Below are 27,719 nucleotides of genomic sequence, written 5' to 3'. Positions count from 1 at the left end.
CCTATATACTCTAAGTCTAGAGCTGGTTTTGCCACAGCTGTTTTACAAGGCATGTTGTCAGCTCCTGCTACTTTATAATTTGCCAGCCTCCCTTACCTCTGCTTTGGGATTCTACCCAATAGTCAGGACTGCAGCAAGGGAAGACGAAGAACATAGTACAGTTTTGTACCTACCATAAATGTAGATGTTCGAGGATTCCCTTGCTGCAGTCCAATTTACTCCCTCCTTCCCTCTGTGTTTCAGGGTGGTTGTGTAGGTGCCTTTACATGCTTATATTTTTGTATATATATTACTGTATATATTGTGCATGTTTATTGGTGCAGGTTGTTTTGGGACTTGTCTTTTGGGTCTTCTGACATCTGGGGCAAGAAAAGACTGAGGAAATGACGCCGGTCATGCGCATTAGTACCCTGGCGTACTGACGCTAAGCGCCATGACCGGACTGGGACGCGGACTATACCCAATAGTCAGGACTGCAGCAAGGGAATCCTCGAACATCTACATTTATGGTAGGTACAAAACTGTACTTTTGTTTCTTTTGCTTTGAGTTCTCAGGGCAAGCCTGTGTCAAAACAAACTATTTCTAAGTGGATTGGGTTTTGCATTGCATTTTGTTATTCCCATCATGGCAAGGAGATTCCAGCTGGGATTAGGCCTCATTCTACTAGGGCTACTGCCACTTCTACAGCATTTCTAAGGGGGGTGGCAACTAAGGATATTTTGGAGGCAGCTACTTGGAGTTCTGTGCATACTTTCTCTAAGCATTATCACCTTCCTCTCTACTCTAAATCTAGGGCTGGTTTTGCCACAGCTATTTTGCAAGGCATGTTGTCAGCTCCTGCTTCCTTATAATTTGCCAGCCTCCCTTACCTCTGCTTTGGGATTCTACCCAATAGTTAGGACTGCAGCAATGTGGAATGAAGAACATAGTACAGTTTTGTACCTACCATAAATGTAGATGTTCGAGGATCCACATTGCTGCAGTCCAATTTACCCTCCCTCCTTCCCTCTGTGTTTAGGGGTGGTTGTGTAGGTGAGGTTATACTCTGGTAATTTTGTATATATTGTATATATTTTTGGTGCAGGAATGTTTGGAGTTTTTGGTTTTGGCCTAGTCTTTTTAGGGTCTTCTGACATCTGGGGCAAGAAAAGACTGAGGATATGACGTCGGTCATGCGCATTAGTACCCTGACGTACTGACGTCAGTCTAATGCGCCTTGACCGACGTCAGCCATATACTTTGGTATTCGGGCCGACTGGGACAGCGGACTACCCAATAGTTAGGACTGCAGCAATGTGGATCCTCGAACATCTACATTTATGGTAGGTACAAAACTGTACTTTAGTATTAACAGAATGGAACATCAGTTTAATTAATCCAAATACATATGTATGTTTTGTGTAACACAAAGTAAATAACTTAACAGTCAGTATGTTAACATCATGCCAGTAAACCATAAACCATAAGGCCAACAAAATAGTTTAACAAAATATGTTAGTATTGAATCATAATAACACATAATAATACAGTAAAGAGTTGATTATCTGAACTTCAATTATCTGAAACGTCAGTTATCCGAACCCAGTCTTCCAAAGTTTTGGGGTAGGAAAAATCATAATGTCTGAATATGTAAATGTTATAAGTATTAGCTTGTGCATGTTTTTTGAACTTGTAGTCTACTTGTGTGTGAAAAATCTTCTTTATTGTCCACTGGACTTGCTGAATGGTTGAAAAGTGTATTCCAAGTGCAGAAAAAACAAGATTTTAGAAGCTTTTTATCCAGTTCAGTGTCTGATTATCCGAACTACCTTTGGTCCCAATTAGTTTGGATAATCGACTCTCTACTGTAGATCTAATTTTGCAAAAATATAGTTAGTTGAACAAATATGTTAATATTAAATCATAATAATAAGTAACAATGATAAATAATTGAAGATAAGGGGTGGGAAGAGAGAGAGATAAGTTTCTGGTGTCATTCAAAGGGGATCCAGTGTCTCTCCACCTGGGATGACATGCTCAACAAGGCACACTGCTTCGCTAGAGACGGCTTGCACCTGTTTCCCTTAGCCTTTTGAATACTGGCCAAGTCTCTTGCCACCCCCATAGTGCCTTTTTTAGGCAAGGCTCAAAAGACAAACCCACCGCTGTAAATAGCACAAGTAACAAAAAACTGAGGGTAATGCTGCTCAATGCCAGAAGACTAAAACCTCAAAATGCACGCACTCGAGACACTCTTCAGTATGGAGAAAATCAATATATGTGCAGTAACAGAAACCTGGTTTAAGGCTCCAGAGAGCACCCCAGCACTACCAGGCTACAATTCATACCATACATTTTGGCTACAGAACTCTGACCGTAATACAAAAGACGGGGGCGTATCCATATTCAAGGATACCCACACCTCCAGGTTAGTGGCACAGCATGATGCTTCAGAGATCATCCACGTGCAACTAACAATGGGCAAAACTGCAATTCAAATTGTAGCTTGCTGCAGATCACCTACCATGTCCCAGGACCCCCTTCCGCATTTCTGGAAACACTGGGAAACATAAAGGTCCTATCAAACACACCTAATATTGGGTGATTTCAATTACCCAAGCATTAACTGGGAGAACTACTCAAGTACTAACTCCCTTGCCCAACATTTCCTAGAATTTATAAACTCAAACGCCCTGGATCAACTAGTCAACACTCCCACCAGCCGTGACAACATATTGGACCTGGTCATCACCAACATGGGCGACCGGTGTTCCACACCAGAGGTCAGCCCCTCGTTGGTTAGATCTGACCATAAACAAATCACTCTGGATATCCACATTCCACCCCCACCCTCGGACAGGGAAACCACCATGAAAAATCTTTCAAAAGCAAACTTCACGTTACTTAAGACCGAGGTGGAAAGTTTCAAAGCCCCCATGCTAAAGGATAACGCTGTTCAAGCTGCAAAATCCTTTACTAATGCATTCTGCGGGCACCTACAAGAATGCATGGATTGTGCTATCACAAGCAAAACCAAGACTCACTCCTCCAAGAAAAGAAAACCAGTCTGGTGGACCCCTGCCATAAAGAAGCTATACAGTAGAAGGAGGAAACTAGTACAGAAAAGAGTAAAATCCCAAGAAGGGAAGACATCTCTGATCAGTATTAGCAAGAAACTATGATCCCTCATAAAGTCATCCAAGGTGAGCTTCAAAAGAAAAATTGCCAAGGACTCCAAAGACAAGGCATTCTTTAGCTATGTCAAGAATCTAAGTGGCAATGCTGAGATCTGCTCGGAGTTAGTGGAGAATGGCACAAACTACACTGAACTGACCGATATCGCCAACATCCTGGCAGACAGGTTCAGTGCAAACTTCACCCCCCTCTCACCCCCAAAAGGGCCCATAACCATACCAGAAGAATGTAGAGCCCCTGAAATCACAGACATTCAGGTTAAAACAGCCCTCTCCAAAGCCAAAAACACAGCATCAGTGGGACCAGATGGTGTCCCAGGCTGCGTCCTACACGAGCACAAAGACTAACTAACCCCTCACCTAAATACACTGTTCAAACTCAGCCTCTCCACAGGTTACGTACCCATAGAGTGATGCACAGCAATGGTTGTTCCGCTCCACAAAGGTGGAGCCACAACAGACCCCGGGAACTATTGCCCTATAAGCCTGACTAGCTTGGTCTGCAAGGCTATGGAGCGTATCATCATGGAACTCATTAACAGAGACATTGGGAACCTCCAAATACTGGACCCTACCCAGTTCAGCTTTAAGGGCATATCATGCCTCCTAAACCTGGTGGACTTCTTTGAGACAGTTACTAAGGCTATAGATTAGGGAAAGGTGGTACACACAGCCTACCTAGACCTTACAAAGGCCTTCAACACCATTCCCCGTTCTGGTATTATAGACAAGCTCACCAGCCTGAACATAAACCCCTACATCACAAGATGGGTTGCTAACTGGCTTACGGACAGAACCCACATGGTGAGAGTTGCGAGAGCTAGGTCCAACTCTAAACCGGTTACAAGTGGCAGTCCCCAGGGCTCAGTCCTAGGACTCCTCCTGTTCGGGGTACAGGCAAGCACAGGAGGACTATGGCTGACCAAGTTCGCAGACAACTGCAAACTAGGGGCTATAATTGACTCGCCGGCTGACACAGACATCCTCCAAAAGGCCTGCATGTATTGAAACAGATTTCTTTAGGAATCGACAGTGCTTTTTAACAGTTTATTGGTATTGCTGATAAGTGACTGTGAAATGAAACCACAATCATATCTGTTCATAACATGGCTACCTCACCCATATATCTTTTGTTCCTGGAGTGGGAGAAAAAGGCAACATTGTCTGACTGAATTAATTTTGCATTCTAGAACTATTACAGTGCTATACTTGATTGCAGTGACAGTAGAACACACATGCATGGCGTACAGCCGTACTGCATTTACTAAAACAGATTTCTGTAGGAATCAACAATGATGCTTAAGACTTTATTGGTTTTACTGATAAATGTCTGTGAAGTCCAGTATCTACCCACAGAGTGGGCTAACTCACCCATATACCTTTATTACCTGAAGTAGGAGGAACAGAGAGCATTATGTGACTGATACTGGCCTGGAGAAAGCCTTGGACCATACTATGAGTTAAACAATACAGTTTACAGGCCATTAGTTTTGCATTCTACAAGTATTACAGTGTTAAACTTGACTGCAGCTACCTTACTATAGACAAGCAATGCATACAGCTCTACTGGCATGGTTATGACAACACAATCCTGCTGTACACCATTATGCTTACTGTTATTGGTATTGTGTATTGTTTATTGCAGTACAGTTGTTATTGTTCATTTATTGCACTACAGCTCTAATTTCCCATTTATTGCACTACAGTTTTTATTGTGTATAATTTATTGTAGTAAATGCTTTACTCTTTCTTGCATATTGCACTGCAGTTAGCATAATAAATCTGTACGGGTCTACTTCATAAGACCTAACTTTCATATGACTGACATTTATTTGACCGAGACCACATAACCTAAAATTCATAATACTGAAAACTCATAACACTGACACCTTACAATGCTAGATTTCCGCACACTAAATTGCAAACTATAGACATGCCAACTTATAACACCAATTACTAACACTTTCCAGAACTTAAGACGGTATATAATTAGTTTTTATCAGAAACCAGATGATATAAAACCAAACTATGTGGGGGGCTGTGCTCCCCCCCCCACACACACACCTCCAACTATATATACTAACTTCAGGATCGCACTACAGTGGGGAAAAGGGCATATACCTTTTACTTACCTTACAGTAGTCTGCACACTGGCACTACTATGTTGAAATTTAGCATTGTAAGGTGTCGATGTTGTGAGTTTTCAGTATTTTGAACTTTAGGTTATATGGTCTCGGTCAAATGAATTTCAGTCAAATGAAAGTTAGGTCATATGAAATAGACTCATCCGTACATACCACACTCACAGCGCAACCTGGGCAGACACCCAACTTGGGACTCGACATTGCAAGCCCGCTCAGCTGCATTTGTTGGGAGAGAAGCACACCGTAATGCATACCAGTTTTGCAGACATTTAGCTTGCATATTGGTAAAACAGTGGAAAACATACTTAAATATTTGTGGGGCATTCCCATCTCTGGCTTCTTGGACCCAGGTATCCAACATTCCCCTCTTTCTCCTCTTTAGGTCATCATAATGGTGATGACACTGCTCACCTGTGCGGGGAATACCAGTAACACTGGTGAGTTCCTTAGCCAACTGGTCCCAGGCCTCCGGCTTACACATCAAGCCCTGGAAACTGTCCTGCAGCAGCCTGGGTTCATGATTTTTTACCAGGAACCCAACAAAGACCCTGGACTCCTGAATACCCTATCCCTGCACCAGAAAGCACGCACCTTCACCAGCCCGCCTGCCATATCACCAGTTGATCAGACTCCAAAGATTGTTGCAAAATTCACGTCTATTGTGCCTAATATAGGGTGTTTTTCCACCCTTACATGTCATTGAGCAATATTCAAAAAAAGCTCAGCATTGCTTAGCATTGCGCAAGCCAGCTAAGCAGTGTGAAAACTCCCACAACCAAGGTTTTAGCTAAGCTTAGCACCACGCAAACAAAGTATCTGTTAGCATGTTTAAGCAGTGTTCAGCACAGTGCAGCAGTGCCATATTTCACAAATTTGTTTTTAAAATTGCACATATGTAATAAATTAAATTACAGACATCTTATTACTGGCATGGACTTGAACCCAAACCTACTAAGCTTTAAGCTGTATCTCAACCCATTTAGCTGCTTGGATATTATGAAATCTGTTATACCTTCATATATACTACTGGGCTACCTGTTAGTGTTGCTAAACACCACTGTGCGCCTCGCAAACGTGCTTAAATAGACTCAGACATAATTAATTGCATCCAGTTTCTATTTTTAGATCTCTAGCAGCTGTCGGCTATGTATGTATAAGCCCCACTTGGCTCTGTGGCACTCAGCAAAATTAAAAAAAAAAAACAGAAAAAACCAACATTTAAAATAAGAAGAATACGTAATTGTGATAATTAATGACATCCATTTTCTATTTTTAGATGTCTGGCAGGTGTTAGCTGTCTATATGTGAGCACAGCTTGGCATTCCTGTGCTCCGTGCTGCACAAACATTCAAAAACAGCAAAAAAGTAATAAAATAAAATAGTACACATTTGAACCATTTCACAGCATTTCAACAGTAATGCGGGGAGCAGTACAGGGAGCCTCACCACGCATCCACAACCACTGGTAGCCTCTACACTTCTCCTTACACCGATTCAATATCCCTGTTCCTATGCTCTCCCTCAACAGCGCACCATCATTAATATGCATGATGGACTGCCAAGGGAGAGCCATGGCCGTGTGCACAAATACATTCCATGTAGGCCCTACACGGTGCCCACACAGATTGTATTAAATCCTGGGGTTGGTCTGTAAATGCAAGTAAAACCGTGAAAACAAGCACACATTTAGTCTGTCAGAGTTTGCTTGACTCTACTTTTTTGTAATTTTGCAGAAATGGTGGATGACTTCTAGAACATTACATTTCTTTTGTGTTGTGTAATTTGGGATTTCTACTCTGGGTTGGGGGAGTGAGTAGCCAATGCACTAGAAAATCTGCCATTTTCATTTTTACAAGGTTCATAAATTCCTCATTTTGTTTCCTTATTTATTAGCGATAACTTGGCTTTCTCAGTTTTGCAGATGGTCTTTTGTTAGAGCAGACATTTCATTTACTGTGGAACAGGAAGTAAAGTACAGTTATTTTAATTATTTTTGGACTGTTATCCATCCCATCTAACAAAAACCGAAGAAAGCGATGGAAACAATTGCTCAACAAAATCCAACCAAAATACAAAAATCAGCTTGAGCAAAGCAGAGTAAAAGGCTTGTAGAACGTATGTGCTTTTGAGTTCTTTGTTTTTGTGCAATAAAGAGTGATTTTTGTATCCCATCTTACAAAACTTTAAATGCTGAGGAACCCTGCGCGTAAACCCTAACAGTCTGCCCAGCAGTACTGTGACCTGGTGATAAGTATTTTATTTTATTTCCAAGGCTGTAATGTGATATAATGTTTCACATTACAGCACAAGTTTTTATGAAGGAGATAGAATGTGTCTAAAATAAAACAGCTTGGAATGTATTACAAATGGCTTGCTTCCTCTTTGTTTTTCCTGCTACCTTCCGTCTATTTTTTCCCCTGGGTTAACTTGATAGCCTTTGGGAAGTGACAGGTGAGTAATTTTGTTCGACAAAGCATACATGTTATTAGTATTATGGAGCAACTCACTGGGGAAGGCAGTAATAGCTCCAGTCTGTTGTTGTGAAAATAAGATCTGTCAGGCCTGGAACCCTGCCAGCCTCTGCAGTCGAGGACCAATGCTCCTCGAAAGCTGCTTCTGGCAGAGAGCTTGTGTTTATTTGAGGAACAAGGATTTTCAGTTGTCAAGTATTGCTGCAGTCAAACTCTCAGCGGGTAGAGTAAAACTACTGGCTTGGGAAATTCACTGCCCTGCTTCTTTTGGGTATTAACCAGTAGCAGTACTTTTAAAGGATAGAGACACCTGTTGTAGGATTTTTCAAATGGCAAAAACCATTCTGTATCTTCTGAGGTCAGATATTTTTTTTAATCACCAAGTTGCTGGCTTATTAATGAAAGCAAACAGTCGTGTCTGTGTGTGTGTGTGTGTTATCCGCCTGGAGAAATTTCTGTTTGTTAAAGCAGCCAGCATGAAAGGCAGGTGGTTTCAGTCCCTGTTTTAACATCACACAGTCGTTTATGTACTACACTTATCTTTTGTCTCTTGAATGTAATGTTTGGATGTCTTTTGTTATCACTGTCGTAGAGTAATTTTGAATGGCTCTTTTAAGGAGGAAATTTTTATTACAGAATATATATAAATAGCAGTTCGGAGATATTGTTATTGGTGTCTTGCCAGTTTTTTATTTGCTTTAGCAGACTTGTCATTGCCGTTGAGATTTAGCAGTGTAGCTGTGTAATTTGGGTCTATATTAGAATATCGACTTTTTAAACATCAAATGTTCTAATATCGACCCCTATTCAGCGAACGCTGACAATATTGAACATGCAGAACAGCAAATTTTTTCCCAGGGAAAAAATTTGCTGTTGACACACACACACACACAGACACACACACACACACACACACACACACACACACACACACACACACACACACACACACACACACAACACAAGCACACCAAACAAACAGCAATCCACACACACACACACACACACACACACACACACACACACACACACACACACACACACACCTAAAATCCTACATCTAACCCTACACTAAACTGTACATACACCACTAGCTATACACTTACCTTAACCCTAAGGTCCGTCACTGTTGCACACTCACCTCACCCGCGCCCAAACACTAACTCACCTACCCCACCCTAACCCTCACGTCCACACAATCGCATACTTACCTGACCCGCGCCCTAACCCTAACTCACCTACCCCGCGCCCTAACTGTCATGTTCACACAATCATACACTTACCTGATCCTAACCCGTAACTTTCCACCACAGTGCTGAAAATAGCGAAGCCACAGGAACGGCCAACCAAATTCCTTCCCTAGGAAGAAATTTGGTGTTCCGCAGCTTTGCTATTTTCAGCGTTCGCTGAATAGGGGTCGATATTAGGACATTCAAAGTTGTGAAACTTCGATGTTCTAATATAGACCCATGTAATTTTTTTTTTTTTTTTTAACAAAAGTATATTCTCCTGACACCACATGACAGATTAGTTTTAAGGACAGAAGAAATTAACTATTTCCTTTTTATTGATTGCTTGCTTGGTGGACTTGCCAAGATCTTTTGGAGACAGACCTATTATGTTCCCCCTTTTCTTGTTGAGGTTTGAGAAGCTGGACTTACACATAAAACTGTACTGTGCGTCAGTGTTTGTAACAAGAAATACAATTATTAACTTTGTCTGACATCAGTCTGAGGCAAGAAAAGGTTCCCCAATGGGGTACTTAGCTTTTAAGAAGACTTCGGTTTCCAAATTTTCGTAATCTCAGGAGCTGGCCGACCGGCACTTGCGAACTGCTTCTGCTTCGGGCACCGCGCGGCAAGAAAGACTGAAGAAAATGGCGTCGGCTGGTTCTTTTATACCCCTTCATTGTGTTCGGGATCGCTTGTTGCTGTGTGTATTTGTGTGCAAACTTTGGTTACCAGTTTTCTTTTATACCCCTGTCGCACTGACGTCAGGGAAGAAGCGACGACAACCGACGCCGGACCTAGACTTTGGAATTCGGCCGACCGAGGACCCGCCTGACGGCAGGAGAACCCATCTGTGAGGACTGCAGCTTTATTAGCACGCGAACATCTACATTTATGGTAGGTACAAAACTGTACTTTATTGCTGTCCTTTGAATCATGGCTGTAAAGGGTCCTCGGTTCATCCCACTTGCCTGGTTACCAGTAAAAAATACATAAATAAATAAAATTACCATAAATGCTGGCTGAATAAGTATTATATGGTGTAGCCTTAAAACTTGTTCAAGGTGTAGAAGAGGACTTCAGAGTGCTGAGACCAATGAGGCAGAACCACCAGAGACTGTATATATTACTTTGACTAATGTAACTCAGAAGGATTCAGTGCAGGAGCTCTTAAAATAAATAAATAATAATTAAAAAAAAAACTAACAAAAAAAAAAAACAGTTATTACCTGATAAGCCACGTGGTCCCTTTTCAGTTCAGGAGGACAACCAGTGTGAAATCTCTAGTTAAGGGAATTGCACAGCGGCATACAGTGGGCAGATTGAGGTTCTGGTAATCAAACCCAAGACTGCTGCCTGGTCTGTGTCTAGCAATGCAGTCTTAAACCTCTACACCAAAAGGACATTTTTAGCAGGTGGCAGTAATGTCCCCTTTTGTGGAGGTGAAAGCTGACAACAACATGCTATCATCCTGACAGATATGAAGGTGTTTATTACCTTGCTCACACCCAACAATGCAGGCAGTTAGGGCATTTCTTTAAAAGCTGTAACTCTGCCCCTGGTGATTGACATGGGCACCCACCTCACCACTGAAGGCCATTATACCTTCCTCACATGTATGCCTGCTCCCATTCATGCTGTAATGGTGGCTTGATGTTCCCCATTAATGGCTGTAGTTTCATTATCTTCAGGCTTCCATTTACATTTAAGAAAGAAGCCAACCTATCCACCACTCCCTAACCCCACATTAGGCAAGCCGGCAGTAAACACTCATTCCTGCACCTACCCCGTCTCTTCCAGCTCCAGAGCCACTATTTGAACTTGCGCCACCTGGATCATAGTCAGGGGTTTTATCAGTCTATGCATGGAACATTAATCATTTGCTTAGCTAGTACCAGGTTTGTCAAAACCTGTTTGGTTGAATCCATGAAATTGAGTGGGCAATCTTTGGGCATCTTTTGGAAAGTAATATAATCTACACTAAGATGTATGGATCTTGGAGTTAGTTAAAGGGTGTATAGAGCATGACCCCTCTGCATGTTGGTGTTGAGGCTTTATTTCTCAGGTAAAAAATTGATTGGGTTGCTCATTTGGTCTTTTCTGTCTGATTGATTGACCTTTGACAAAGTTAATTAAGTCATATGCTTAAGTGCATAAGAAACATGTGCCATTCGATCTAGACTTTTTTTTTTTTTTTTGGAGGGTGATGGCTATGTTGACTGAATTTGCTAAAGTGAACTGGTCTGCTTTTTTTGTTAATATTGAAGTTTAGTGCATTATACTAGACTGAAGAAAGTCCGCTACACCCCATTTGTAGAACGAAACACTTTACCTAGTATTCTTGTCAGAGGGATTCTATTGTACGACACACAGATGCCCCCTCTTACCAGGCTAGACAAAAAGAAGATAACGGTAAGATGCCTATAGCTAGGTTCCCCATCGTTAAACTTGTACGGAAGTCACTGCACCACACATACCAGTTTGATTCTGTCATAATCAGTGTGGGCGTAAATGACCTGAGATTTGCCTCACTGGACTATATGAAAGGAGACATTTTCGATCGCTCTGAATATGCGAATGTGCCGCAGACAGGTGCGTTATGTGTCTTGCATTGAGTAGCATTCAACCCTCACCTTGGATGATGCCACGGTATGAGTAGAAAATGATGTATTTTAATAATTAGCTTAGTTTCTGTTGTTACTCCAGGCGGATCCAATATCTGTTAGCATGGGAGGATACGGTTAACAGATGGTGTTACTTTCAGATACTGGCTAAAACTTTATCCACCCCTCAGAGCCATTTTTAGGCAATGGCAAAAACTAAAAAAGAATCCTTAATGTATAATGCTCATTGCCAACAAGAAACTTAACATCCTACAAGCTGGCCTCACTATGGAAAATGTAGACATCTGTGCTGTTACTGAGACTTGGTTTAAAGCCTCAGAAGGTTCTCTGGCAGTGCAGGGTTATAGTACCTTCCCTACATTTAGACCAATAGCAGCCCAGACAGGGGCTAAAGATGGAGATGTTTCACTCTATGTTAGCAACAAATAAAACTCCTAGTTGTCTAAACAGGATGATGCCCTGGAGTTCATCCACATCCAAGTCTCCATAGACAAGGTTCTTTACCATGTCCTGGCCAGTTACAGCTTGCAGGTTGTTCCTAGACCCACTAGAGGCGATCAACGTTCAACCAAATATCTTATTCATAGGAGACTAACTACCCCTCAGTAGACTGAAAAATGTGCACTGCATCTTACAGGCACAAAGTTTCCTGGACTTCATCAACGTGAACACTCTGGACTAGATATTGCACACTCCAGCCAGAGGATCAGACACACTGGACCTATTACTCACTAACGTGGGAGAGCTTTGCAGTCACTCTCCCACCCCCGCCTTGTGTCACATCCTTATTGATGAGTTTGGATCACAAAGCTGTCTCCCTCGAAATACAAATCACCCTGGAAACCCAACTAAACCACTAACAGTTAAGAACTATTCTAAAGCAAACTACATCCTTTTAAGCAACATTTTGTCAAAATTCAAGGTTCCTCCAAACACCAAGAACAAAGGTACATAGGGAGAATTATTCGCTGAAACCCTGTACAAAGTTATAAATGGCTGCACTGAGTTTGCCATACCTACCAGAAGTAAGCCCAAATCTAACACCATAAACAAACCCCACTGGTGGAATCCTGACCTTAGCAATATATATATAACAAAAGTAAAAAGTCATGGCCAAAATGAGAACGATCATCTCTTAGAGACAAGAGCTCTCTGCTTCAACTAAACAAGAAACTAATTGGTCTAATAAAGTCCAGCAAAGCCAGTTATATGATCACAGTAGCCTCCCAGGTTAAGGGCAGTCACAAGACCTTTTTCAGCTTTGTCAGCAACATTAAAGGTACACTCAGTAATGTGCAGAACAGGTGGCACATGGCACACTCTTCACTGACCAGGGTGATATAGCAAACCTACTGGCTGATAAATTTAGCTGTAACTTCACCCCCATTACCCCTTGCAAAATCCCTTCTAGAACCCCCCCCCCCAGGTCTCAGCAGGGAGCAGATCCTGGGCAGTGCTCACTAAGGTCAAAAACGCTGCTTCAGTGGGCTCTGGCAGTATCCCTAGTTACTTCCTGAATAGTTTAAAGCATGGCCTAGCAAGACCACTTGAAGCACTGTATAACTACAGCTTTAAACCAGGTTACGTACCAGGTGAATGGAGGGCATCCTTCTTTGTAAGGGGGGACCATCAGCCAACCCTGGGAACAACAGACTCATAAGTCTGATGAGTCTAATATGCAAAGCAGTGGAATGAATTGTCATGGAAATGATCAGCAAGAACATTGGCAATCTATAAACACTGGACCCATCTCTGTATGGTTGTGTCAAGGGAAGGTCTTGCTTAATCAACATGATAGATTTCCTCAACATGGTCACCAAGGCTGTGGATGAGAGGCAAACGGTGCATACCCCCTACCTTGACCTAACCAAGGTGTTCAGTGCAGTACCCCACTATGGTATTTTAGACAAACTCTCAGAATTAGGCATAAATCCCTCTTAACTCACCGGACTCTGTTTTGCATCTACTTCTCAGGAGTCAAGGCTAATGTCATAGGCCTCTGGCTCACCAAGTTCACAGATAACTGTAAATCGGAGGTGCCATAGATTCCCTCCATCACACTAACATCCTACAGGAAGCTCTAACACAAACAAATGACCGGTGCCAAAGCCACAGATTAAAACGCAACAAGAATAATTGCATAATAGTGCCCTTTGGGAAATTGTTCACCCAGGCTGATTACTGCATTGAAAAAAAATACCCCTAACAGCTGACTGAGTAGTTTTGGGTTTTGAGAATATATGTAGACAGTAATCTGGCCTTCAACCAATCTGTAGCCAAGATAATAAGAAAATCATTCAATGACACAACATGGAGTACATGAGCCTTTGGAGCAGAAGGTTGTGGGTTCCTCCTTATGAATATACTTCATTGTATAGGTGTCCAAGGCAGTTTGGGACAACACTGGGTTGGGTTGTGCAGCTAGGTTTATAAAGATGCTGGTGGTCGTTAGCCTAATACAAATGTATGAAACCCTTGCTGTCCCTGTATGTATGCATGTGTTCATTTGTTAATATCAGCAATGCTTTTGTTCTCTAAATTGTAGTGGTAGCGCAGCGAGCATTAAGATGTTTTCAAAAAATGGGCAACACTGTCCCTGCTAGTCTCACTGATGTGGAAGTGGGGTGTTGTCCTGAATGTAGTCAGCTAAGTGACTGTGGTAAGTGAACTGCGTTTTTGAGTAGACCTACAAACTTTGGGGATCTTGCAAGGAAAGAAGAAAAAGGCTGAATACTGGTTTCTCTGAATGTGTGTACAGGCGAGCATTTTTAGTAGTTTGACACCTGTCAGCCAGCCATATCTTTCAGCAAACCTAAAGGCATGCACTGAGGCAAGCTGTAAACGTGGGAGTGTATACTGCTGTCTAACTGCAGGTTTTGCAGGGATGAGAGGGGGCTGAATAACACCTCCTTTGATACTACCTTCAAAGTGGAGTGCTGTTTTATCCAGATGTTTCAGTGCTGGCCTTGGTAAGTGAAGACAGACTTATCTGTAGGAAGCATTGGACATTAAAAGTAAGAGAATTTGTTGGAGATACATAGAAAGGTCTGCTGTTAGATGTAAAGATACTGAACTCAAACATCCTGTATGTAAACAGGGTAAGTCAATCCTGTCATACTGTACACATGGTGCATTTTGGTAACAATAAGAAAAAAAAGCACTTTTTTGCAGAGGGCTTGCCCATCTTCTTCCTCGTGCATCTCCCACACCCACCTGACTTGCATATATCAACTTCATAGTAGTACACCATAAGGAAAAAGAACACCCAGTAAGGCTGAAAAACTAGCTCGCACAACTGTGCTTCAGGCTGTATTCTCTTGTGTGTAACCCCCTTTGAACCGATGTGGCTAGTCTGTATCCCCTACAATACTTAGCATAGTAGGGGGTGGAATACAGAAAACCTTGTCCCTTAGCCTCAGGGGTTATCCATGGCTAAGACCAAGGGGAAGATGGTCACTGGCAATACAAAAAACATTGTGCTAAGCGCAAACAACGTTTTACAGAGAGCATACAGTTTTTGCCTCATATTGGTATTGGCCCATTTCCCCTTGGTCGCCTGCTTCAGTTCTGGGAAGATGTTTCTTTTTTGCTTTTACTATACTGAGTAAGATGCATGGCTCTGTGCCCCACAAGTAGATTCCAGGTGTACAGGGAAGTTTTGCGTGTCTAGTCCATAGAAAACAGCATTATGACATTTGCTTTAGGTGGCATGTTCCATAGTACTCCTTTGTATGTTTGTTTATTTCACACTGAAATAACTTTCCTGGTTGTAGTCACACTTCTGAGGTATCATCAGCCTTAGCTGGATGTCACAGTAATGTCAAGCCACTGAAAGCAGTGGCACAGTGACCGAGATAGAGCTAAGCAGCTTTACTGTACAACACACCAACATCTATTTGTTTGTGTCTTTCGGCTTTTCCCGGTTAGGGGTCGCCACATCGTCTATAAAACTCATTTTTTTTTTTTTTAATGAGAAGTTGCTTCTGTGCATACAGCCCGGGCAGCTCAGCAAAAGGCTAACTCTCATGGCCTGAATCAACCGCTTCGGATTAGTTATACTGTTTTGGACCAACCCCATTTCCTAAGATAACTTTCTTTCTGCCCTTTTTATTATGTATGCAGTTGTTCAGTTTGTTAAAGTAATGCAATGGTATGTTTGTTGAGAAAGTGCATTGTAGACTGCAGAATTTATTTTAAACTTTTCTGTCTCATAAAGTTGCAGATTTCCTCTGAGAGAGATTATATTATCACAACATAAAACACTAGGGGTATGATACAGGTTGTAGAGAAAAAAAGTATTTGACACAGCTATAGTTAGCTTTTTTACAGCATAAATGCTGTGAAAATGTAGAATAAGTCATATTCTGCATGTTTGAGAAAAATGGTTAAATTAATTCATTTTTAATGGCCTGGAAACTATCTCAAAGTTGAACTGCGTAAGATTATTTTATCTGTAGTCATTCTGTCTGGGAGACAGTTTTTAATGCAGGATTTGGAAATACAGCACAACCAGCAGTTATTGATTGCTTACGATGAGCATTCCATTTGGAAAAGGTCACAAGAAAGGAGAGGAAAGCTGGGTAATCGCAGCAGGCAGTTTTGACAACAGTTAACACGTGTACTGCTGGCTTCGGCCCAGCACCACTGGCAAGGTGCCACACTGAGTGGAAAGCATGCAGATGAAGTTCCAGTTTCCTCTTGGGAGGTAGGGGCACACAGCTGCTACTCGTGCTTTCTGCATTTCACGTGCAAGAAGGAAAGAAGGTGGACGCAGATGGATTTGTCGTGTGCCTTTTTATTGAATTAATGTTTATAAAGGTACACGTATGACTGTGCATAAAAGCATGTATACACAGTTATTTGGAGAATTTATTCAGGCACGTTGTTGTTTATATTTGCCAGCACTGCTTTCCATAAAATGTTTTCTGCAAAGCTGGATTTTCAACTCTGAATCTGATTGGCATATTCAGTGTTTGCACTGCATGAGTTCAAAAGGTGTTGTGGAATTGATTAACCTTCTGAATATGTGGTGTTGTTTCACATTACACTTTTAACTACAAATATGAAACTTGAGTATATACAGCTTTTACACTGCCTTGTATTCTCTATTGTATTATGTTAAATAAGGTGCTGGAACAGAAGTACTATGACTTGGTCATCAGAATAAAGGCAAGGTTTTAAGGTATAGTTTTGTTTCCTGTTACTGCCCGTCCCTTGTCTCACTGCTGTTTACTGAGAGGACAAGGATGCAGGTGTTAAAGAACTTGTATGTCGGGTCTGGCCGTACTTCATTAGGTATGTGCCCTGAAGCCTTTGTTATGCATAAATTTGTGTCTGCCTCCCACACAGTGGAATTGCTGTCAATGTGACATGATCTGGCAGCTCGTTGTAATCGAATAAACTGTTGAAAAAATGTATAACAACTTTATGCAAATATTGTTCATTGTCTCTTCTATTATTTCAGTTTAATAAAACAGCTATATAACTCACATATTAGTGGGGGATGGTTGATGGAGTAGGATGAATTTTAGATAATGGGGAACATAGGACAGCTTTACAATGCATTATATATTTTTCACTACTCACTTTATCCCCAAATGGTTTGTAATACACTGTCCATTTTAACTGATCCATCACTGGACTGTTCTTTTGTCAAAAAAAAAAAAAAAGAAAGAAAATAAATCATTGTTTTTCTAATGTAGTATTAAAGTACTGTTTTGCCTGAAACTGGATATGTTATACATTCTAGCATGAAATTAAATGCTTGACTCCTCCCCTGTGGTGTCAAAGCCAGGTAAGGTAGATCCAATGTAAAGAGCCTCTTTCAGCAATAGGAAATGCATTCCCTGCAGGTCTTCTGTGGTCATTGAGGTACTAGAACAGTGGACCCCTTCAGAACGTCTTTCTTACAGGTCCCTTGTTAACCCAGCCTAAAAGAGTTAAGAAGGCCATTTTATTCTTCATTGGCAACTCGTATAGTAAACAATAAACCAGAATTCTGCTGTCTAGTGTATCTTGTCTACTTACTGCATGCCTCGGCCTGTAAGAATAGAATTATAGAGCAGTTGTATACCTAGTACATTTCCTTATCTAGACTTTTGCAGGGTTGGCATTATGGTTAAGGTATTTACCTCACAGATGTAAGGTTCAGAGTTTGAGTCTGATCACTGGTTTATCAAGTTATTGTTAATTATTGTTATTATCAAGTTATTGGTTAATCAAGGCTTGTAGTAGTCTGCAGACTGATAACTTATTCAGCATTATGTGACATAGGTAAATAGGCTATTTTTGCTGTTGTATTGTTATGGTCAGTTGGAGAAAAGTAAACTAAGCATAAGAATTAAGCACTACTTTTTCTAGATGCATCTGTCTTGTTTATACTGGGATACTTTAAACCATTCCCACGGTACTGATTAAAGTAAGTCTGTTTCGGCATATCCTTTATCCTCATTTAAGAGGCTAGGCAGAGTGGGACTCTGTGTATGAAATTTTGGAGATGTATCTCCAGATCTTGATTCCCATTTCTTCCTTCTGTCATATATCTTTGCTGTGTGCTTATTCAGTGACATACAAATGGAATGCTGGGCTGACAAGGGTTTAGCTAAGCATACTCAGCGTACCCACATGAGTACATTTTTTGTACACCTCTTCCAGCTCTGTGGCACAGAGTGGTGAAGTCATGACTGAAAACCAGATGTCCTTAGTTTGAATGTTAGTTTGGGAGCTGGAAATGCGGAGCAGGGGAATTGGGAGTTAATTGTTTATGCAAGCTTTTAGAGGGAGTAATTGGTTGTATCCAGTCTGCAGACTTGCACCTGTGCATTTTGAGACTTGCGTGTCACCACATACCACAAAACTGGGGATGTGGACTGGGAGTTCACAAGAAGTAGTAAATGGGAGGGCGTAGGAGACCCCTAGAGTGATGTGGGTGCTCACATCGTCACCAGGGGTAAGACTAGGACTCTAAAGAGCCACGTCTTTGGCCATTGCCAGGCATGATATGGGCTACTGATGGGGGGGGGGCTGGGAACACTGGTACGGTCTCCATAAGGCCTCAGTTTAGAGGGCAAGTCTGCTTACCTGCCTGAAGGAATGTGAATTTCTTCCCTGGTGCATGAACAAACACCCTCATGTCTACTTGGATGAGTGACCCCTCAAATGTCCCCCACTTCCACAGTGGGGTACCCCGTATAGGGCAATTAATGGGCTTGAGGCAAATTGATGGAGGTGTAATGGTCATAACACACTAGAGGAAAAATGTAAATATATTTTTTTCTGAGCATCTCTCAGCAACTTTATGACTTATAGAACCTAAAATCTACAATCGCCACATCTTCAGTATGTATGTTTACCTACTGTGCTTACAGACAGGATTACTCATCTAAAAGCTAGAGTTTTATGATTCCAGCGTCACCAGCTTAAATTAGCCTATGTGGAGCAGCAGTTGGTGAGATTGTGTTTATTTTAGGTGCTGAATGGGGGTGGCATACATCAGTTTGTGGTCTGAGTATGGAATTTACATTTCTGGATACATCCCTCACCTTCGTGACATACTAGGTCTGGTTGGGTATATAATACAGTGAGTTGAGTGTCTGACCTGCATTCTGCCATACATATGTGTCACTTAAATCAACAGAATACTAACAGTGTGCCTTTCTGGAACTGTATATTAATCCGGTTTCTCATCACAGTCTCCAGGAGGCTTAGGAGCATACCATTTGCTTAGCATCCTTCTTTGCATTTATTCACCTACATGATATGGCTAGGGTTAGGGCTAAGCTGACATCATCCTAGGGGAATATCAGACATTTCACTGAACAAAGACCACTTAGTCAAAACCGGGGAGACATAACAATCCTTTGATATAACTTTAAATGAGTTTTATACTTGGAGGCACCCCCTCCCCAGTCCCACAATGATGGGGGGGGGGCTGCACTTCCCTGCAGCCCTCTAATTATTATGCTTAATTTCAAGGCCCCCAAAAAATATAGAATGATACATTAAGTAAAGCCATTTAAACTTCAGTGAAACATCATTCTGTCAGTCACTGCTGACCAAATGGTATTTAACTAATTTGTCTTTGACACAGTTCCTGTTGAGGGATAATAGTAAAAAAATGGTTTGATATTAGCAGCCTGATGAATTCATGGTCGGGCAGGGCCTGCTAAGAAAGAGTTTAAGAATATTTGCCTCTTTTTTTTAATTGCCTGATGGATATCACTGATTTGTTAAAAGATGTACATGTATGATAAGTTTATTGTATGTGGCATTAGTGTAAAATGGGGGGGGATGTATATGGCATTAGTCTAAAACAGGGGGTGCTGTATGTGACATTAGTCTAAAACAGGATGTGCTGTAATTGGTATTAGTACATGGAATGCAGTTTGATGCTGCAATAATTTTGTTTGTTTTGTACTGGGAAAATATTAGAAAACTATGCTAACCCCATCCCAAAGGGCATCATTTATAGTTATTGTTGCTATGTTTTTGGTTCTAGCAGTGAGACTAGTTTGTGTACACAGTGATTTAAAAAAAGACACTGCTGTAACATATAAGCAGTGCCGGAGCTATGCAAATATTGTTTGTTATTTGAAAGGTTAATGACATGAGTAGCAGGCTGGATCACCTTAAAGAAATACATGTTTCCGGAAGTTTAATGAAAAAAGCAACATTGCAGTAACAGTCTTGTTAAAGAAAGCAAGGAAAGTGTAGTGTTAGTAGCAAACGTTAGTAATGTTACCTAGCTCTGTGCCCAACCTCTCACCTGCATGTATTTGTTGAATTCTTTTCAACCCTGTGGTACAGTTTCATCCAGCTCACGACTGACTGTTCCAATTGTGATTTTAGTAGCATCTGATTATTATGATGTCTGTGTACTGTACAGAGAGAGTGGTTAGTATAAAAATGTTTACCAGGAAAATTATTCTTCAAGAGGTATGTATGATTAATTATTGCCTAGAGAGCTTTAGGTATTCATACACACCTCAATTCCCTGGTAGTTTTTATACCAGGAGTTTTTGCTTAAAGCATATGGATTTTAATAATTTTGTGTAATGTCTGCAGAAATGAAGAAAGGTACCCACCTTTCACCTTACTCATGTGCTAACCCTAACTGTACTCCTCCGTCTAAGCCTAGCCTTATACATTACCTTTCAAAAACCCTTTCTATAACAGCAGCATAAAAATGACACACACTGACACAGTTCCTGGGCATTATATGCACACATACCCATCCCCCCCTTCTAATATATATCCAAATGTTTCAGCATTAACAGACACACACACACACACACACACACACACACACACACACACACACACACACACACACTCGCTCACATTTACCTTCACCTGAAGCATTGAACAACTCGGCAGTCCTCACACTTCACAAAGTAAACATTGAAGTAATAAAAACAATTTAGTCTTTTGACGAAAACAAAGTCTGACAGACTAATCTGCAACCACGTATGTGTAGGTGTGTATATATGTATATATATATATATATATATATATATATATATATATATATATATGATATAGATATATATATACATATATATATGTACATATATATATATATATATGTACATATATATATATATATATATATATGTGTATATATATATATATATATATATATATACATACACACACACATATATGCATATATGTAATGTGTGCGCTAATACATGCATACGATTTTATATATATATATATATATATATATATATAAAATATTACGTATACATACATATATCGCACAACCAAGGTGGGAAGAAGTCTGAATACCCAGAGAAATCTAACTTAGACATGGGGAAAACATGCAGACTAGAGACAGTGACCAAAATTTGGCTTTAACCCAGTCCCATGAGGCAGAGACTCCTTTCCCCATTTAGTTTATAGGTGATTATTAGGGTAACAAGTCTTATTAATGTTAGCCATGTTTCCCCAAAGTATTGGACAGATTTTGATCCCTGAACTTCCTTTTCTTGCCTTGTTGCTGTGTTTCTTGATGGGATAACAAGGGTCAGTGTTACACTGTTAAAAGTGGTAAGTTACACTAACTCTGTCAACTGTAAGTGAAGTTCTTCTCTTGGCTATGTTTTTGGTGTATTTTGTAATTTGTGTATGCCATAGGGAAGCTGCCTTTACAGAGATGGCAGCACTGATGTAATGTAATAATGCTGTTTCCAAAATCCTACACTTAATCGTTTTTATCAAGATTCTGCATGTTATATGTGTTATTTAATGAGTGGAATAGACATTGTGTCTTAGTATCAGTTTCAAGCTTTTTAGAACTGGTTAACAGATGTTGTCTTTAATCTACTTCCATAAAAGAAACCCTCTTTTTGTCATTGATGTATGTTTTTGACCCCCCATTGCGACTTTGGTAGCAGAGTAAATAATTGTTGTACAAGCACACAGACAAAAAGATGGTGACATAGGGCAGCAGGGGGGCCATCGTCACAGAGAGTCGTCAGTGTTGTCTGCTTGTCAGTGAGGATTGATCCAAAAGACTTCATTCTCTGTCTCTTTTTTGATTCACCATTACCAGACAACACTGCTTGCACAAGGCAGTGCTACAAGATTTATTTTTCCTGGGCTCAGAATGCACCATTATTCACATTTGTAAACAAAAAGCATAATGTGGCCTTCAACAAAGTGGGGGAATATCCAGAAAAGACCTAAACTGGTTCTCTAGATTGAAATTCATTTAACTTACCAGTCTTCATGTACAGCAAACAACTGATTGAACCATGTATCAGGGTCAATATTAAAATTTTACTGGTTAAAAAATATGTATATATGTATGTGCATATATTTGTATTTGTATTGTAGACAAGGAGGTGCAGACGTTGTTTGTTTCACAGGTCTGTATACTGTGGGTGGAAACTGCTCTGTCCTTCCATGGTTACAGCAATGACTACCATGGTATGCAGTAACAGTGTCATTTAGTCCAACAAAGCAGCTGCCCTGCATGACCTTTGACCTCCACCCACACTTCTTGAGCAGCTGTTGCACAAATGTGGCCCAAGAGACAGGAAATGGAGACAAATGTTAGACCCATTATCCTAAAGAGCAGTAGACCCCGCATTGTCAAGCTTTTATGATTCTTAACTCCTGTACTGCATTTGCAATAGAAGTTTACAGCAAACTTGCTTTCAAGATTAGTCAGGAGGGAGGTTAGAAGAGTCTTGTATTGCAGCAAAATAGTGTCAATGATTTGGCAGTGTAGTGGGCAATCTGTCTTAGTAGGTGTAGCAATGCATCCTTCCCTGCCTGCTGAGTAAGCAGTTACTGTTACCATGGAAAAAGCTATAATTGAGAGTGTTGTTTATCTTTATTCCATTAGCTGCTCCCGCAGTGTATGAGGCATTTCTGTTATGGCTTCCTTCTCCAAAACCATTTCAGCATTTCCATTCTGCTGCTTAAACTTAAGGCAGAGGCTTCAGTTTTCCCACTCTATGTGGATAATAAAGAAGAGATTGAGGCCTATTGCTGATTTCACTATGTCCTAGAGTATACGAATATGCATGCAAAGATAACAGTTGAAGCCCTTTTCCTTTTCAGTCCATACACAGCTGGCTTTTCTCATTCTTTTTGTATTTTGTTTAACTGGGTTAGTGTAGTGATGAGGTTTTTAAACCCTTTTTTAACTTTTCAGCCATAGCTGGTCACACAAAGAGCACATACGTAGGTAGTTAAAAGTAGCCAGTTTGTCAGGCATGTTTCTTTGATGAAACTTGAGTGCCAAGAAAATACGCACATAAACACAGGGGAGTATGATTATTCCACACAGACACTAACCTGAAGTCAGGATTGAACCTAGGATGTTAAATTTCTGAAGAAAAATCTTTTACAGCCATTGTGCTGCTGTTACTAGCTGTTTATATACATTACTACAGTACACTTAAATTCTAACTGTAGCCATCTCAGATGGCCCTGTTTTCACTGTCATGTTGCAACCCCTTGTGTATTGCCTGTGGCTTCATAACTTCTTACACTATGATTGATGTTAACTTGAAGCAATTTTTGTGCCATTGCCTAGCAATGCTTATTGTTAATATTTTGAAACGTGTCTATAAATGGGCATTCTTTACCTAATACATACCACCCAGTAAACAAAGACCAAAAGAAATACTGTAGTATCTTTTAGTATTTGGGGGATGATACAACACTGTTTGCCTTTGACTCCAAGTTAATTCCTTTCAGAATTCTTTCAGAGGTACTGATAACGAATTGTTGTCTTGTACTTGTTACACATGCCCTACAGCTGTCTGCTGCACTTTTTCTTCACTCTCGCAGCTGTGTTGACATGTTTTGTAGTGAGACAGCAACATCCCCATTCCCCGTAGAGACAAGCTGTCAGAAATGTACTTACCAAGGCCCTGACCTTAACATATTCTGGTCTTTTTCAAAAACCCAGGCAGCTAGCAACATAAATTTATTATAGTGCAGTGCACTTCTAAGGCAGGATGTCTGGTACACAAAGTATGACAACATCGAGAGAGAAATATTCAGCAGATATTTCCAATCTAGCTGAAGGGGAGTTAAATCACTTCTCATTGGTTTTCTTCTGTAGTTGGTTTGTTAAAGACATTTAATTACGTTCAATATGTACTCATTAGAAAGGATTGCAGATCACTACATTTGTGATGAAAAAGCTTTGAAAGGTTTAAGAGAAAATGGACTTTTTATTGTTTGCCATTTAGTGTAAACTATAATGTTGAGACCTTTTTATATGTTTAGGGCATATTTTTTAGCAACTGTAGTCTGAAATATTCAGTGTAATGGACAGCGTACTTGCAGCCAGCTGATATACTGAGAATTTTATACATTTAACTTAATTTGTTATCTAGACTGCCTTCTTCAGACATGTATCTAAAATACTCTTTTGGTTTTCCATTTTTAACTTTTAGTAAAAATGCAGATTACTTTTTGTACCACACTGTACAACTTTTAATAAGTTATAATGGAGATTTGTATATATGCTTATGGGATATTTTTGCAACAGTAGTCTAAACGTGTATGTTATAATCCACAGCAAGCTGGTAAAGTTCTATATTCTTGTGGACTGTTTTATGTGTTTTACTTAAACTTGTTATGCAGACTCTCTTCCTCAGACACATACTGTCTAAAAGGGTATTTTTTTTTTTTACTGTATTATGCAACTTTCAGTAAAAATGAAAATCACTGTTTTGTGCAACATTGTGCAACTTGTATTAAAATACAAATTAAAAAAAAAAACATTTCTTATTTAACAATATTACATTTTTCATGTATGTTACTTAGTAGTAAGTGTGGTGTGGTGAGAAAGTATAATGTCTTTATTTCTTGACTTGATGTTTTTTCTGGGACCTAATCTGTGTCTTTTCAGCCAAGACTGTGCCCTAGGTCTGTTTAATTTCTTCTAGGGTTGTTTTGTATCCCCTCTTATTGACTGGAGTCATTGCCTGTCACATCAGTCAAACAGCCTAGGTAGTTCTGGCGGTAATGCTGCATTATGTCATTGCAAGGGCAGCCATAGGTAAGAGGAATATCATTCATCGTCCGTTTGTTTCCGCTTTCTTTACTGTTGTATGGCAAAAAGAGTTTAGTGACATCTGTATTGTCATACTGCTGTGTCTGTGTATATGGCCTCAGTGAAAAAATCATTAGGCTTTGCTAGGTTGTTTGGGGAGTAAGGATGATTAAATCACTAAACATTCATCTGTCCACCCCCATGACACACACTGATTGTGTTTTCTTTATTTGAAACTTGTTCAGACGTTTTTGCGCAACTCTGTTAAATTTTGTATTGAATACATGAGCTTCCCATGCTGTCTGTTATATGAGTGGGTACATTGTTAGTTCCTGCATCACCTACAGCTGAATCTAATCCCGAACTGTAGCAATAATGAGTAGAATTGTATGTGTATAGAAGGATTCAAAGTGGTGGTGATTAGCTGCTACAAATATTTCATAGCTATTTTTATTTAACATACATGCTGCTGTTCTTTGCTTTGTTGGAAAAGTTTTTCTTTGGTGCTTCTTTGTAATGGTATACTACTCAAATATTGCAAGATGTTTTTTGTGGTATGAATGCTGTGTGAGGTATCCCTAGTAAGTTTTAGAGTGGATGGATGCCAGCTATCTGCTGTAGTGATACGCGAGTTTAGGGAACATTCCTGTTTTCTTGTTTCTGCATTTTTCCTCGGAAATGATTCCATTGTATGACTTGCACACATTTTATACTGTCATGGAGCTCAGGGTTCTGTGAACAGGGGAACTTTTTTGAGAGAGACCATTTATGAATAATAGTACAGCAGCAGAAAGCACATATCTCATGATTAAACATTTTCCCCCCTCGGTATCAGTACTTTGGGGAACCAGTATAAAACTCTTAACCACTTACTTCTTTGCCCTTTTAAAACATATGAAATATTTTACTCTGTTTTTCTTACCTTGTGGAAAATGGAACTGTCTTTATGATACCAATGTAATGGGACATATTTTCAGCACAACCTGCTGGTGGAAGTTGTGCAGTGTGGTGTAACATGTGTGGTCCAGTTTATGAGCTAGGCCTGGGCTTTGATCTTGATGTTCTATAAGTTGTTTATCTTCCAGAGCCAAAGCTAGTTGCTTTCTGAGTTTGTTATCTTGCTGTCCGAGGACTACCTTTGTAAATGGTACTTAAGCCAGTTTCAGTGACATTTTGCTTTTTTTAAAGCATTTTGGGGAAGAATTGAAATGAAAAAGTGACGTCATCTTAAGATATCTGTTTTGTACGTTGTCGGTGGTTTTTTCTTTGTTTTGGGGATTCTGCAGCAAGGGGACTGTTCTGTGATGTCACACCTGCTTTTCTATTTCATGGTCACAGGGACACACAAGACATAGGATGCATCTTTATCACCTGATGTGCACCCTATTACACACATGCATACACTGTGTATACACACACACACACACACACACACCTGCAAACCATTCAGAGGATTGCTGATTCACTTGTGGCATGTCCAAAAACTGGAACACCCGACAAAAGCCCACATGGACAAAGGGAAGTAAACTGGAGAACCAAGATCTGTGAGGCAACAGCGCTAACAACTTTTAATTAAAATGTTGGCTTTAATTCACTTTTACTTGTTTTAATTATGATTACTTTACATTAGTTTTTAGAAATAATTTATTTTTATTTAACATTGAATTCCAGTTTAGATTCCACTTGGTTACACAGTAGTTCATATAATTAGTCATTAAATGTACATGTGCTTACTCTAGGACTGTATATAGTTGCAAACACATTTATTGTATTATTTAGTTAGTACGTTAATTTAGTAAGCAGCGTTTTTTACTTCATTTTGATATCAGAAGAGGTTAGAAGTGGTTTAATTAATCTGAATTTAATTATTCAACTTCACATGTAGAGCAGCAAGTGATGCAGCATTTAGCATTGTTGCCTTTGTTCTCTAGTTCAGGTCTTTGTGGAGTCTGTGGTCTGCATACAACAGGTTTTCATGGGGTGCACTGGTTTCTTCCCTCACCTCAAAGAGATGCAGTAGATACATCTGTGATTTTCTAAATTGCATGTGTTAGTGTGTGTGTTTGTGTATTTGTGTGTGTGTAGCACATGCATGTGTGCATGCACTGTTGACTGGCATCCTGCCCAGGATTAGTTTCTCTTCCCTGAGCATGCATCAGTTTTAGCTGTTTATTCATTCTATCCACATTTTGAATATTTGGATTTTTGTTTTGTAAGTCACTTTGGTTAATAAATATGACTGTTGTACTTTAGTTGTGCCTCAGTTAAATGTGTTTCAACATGTCTTCCCTTGACACAAATCTAAGTGGTGCAGATGTCCTTTGTGTTTCACTGTTGTAGTCATCATATTTGAGTTATCTGCTTGCAGTTGCTCTCAGGTAGCCTGATTAGCAAAGTCTTTGGTCCTGCGTCAGTTGCTGTCTCTGCTTCCGTGACGTCAAGTAGTCAGGGGTATAAAACATGCACCTGATGCCATTTATATCAGTCTTTCTTGCCGTGCGGTGCCCGAAGCAGATGCATTTCGCAAGTGCCGGTCGGCCGACTCTCGAAATTTT

This window comes from Protopterus annectens, chromosome 7.part0 (genome assembly GCF_019279795.1).
Source record: "Protopterus annectens isolate FY-2018-M chromosome 7.part0, PAN1.0, whole genome shotgun sequence".
Classification (NCBI taxonomy): Eukaryota; Metazoa; Chordata; order Ceratodontiformes; family Protopteridae; genus Protopterus; species Protopterus annectens.
Note: the sequence above shows the minus strand (reverse complement) of the source record.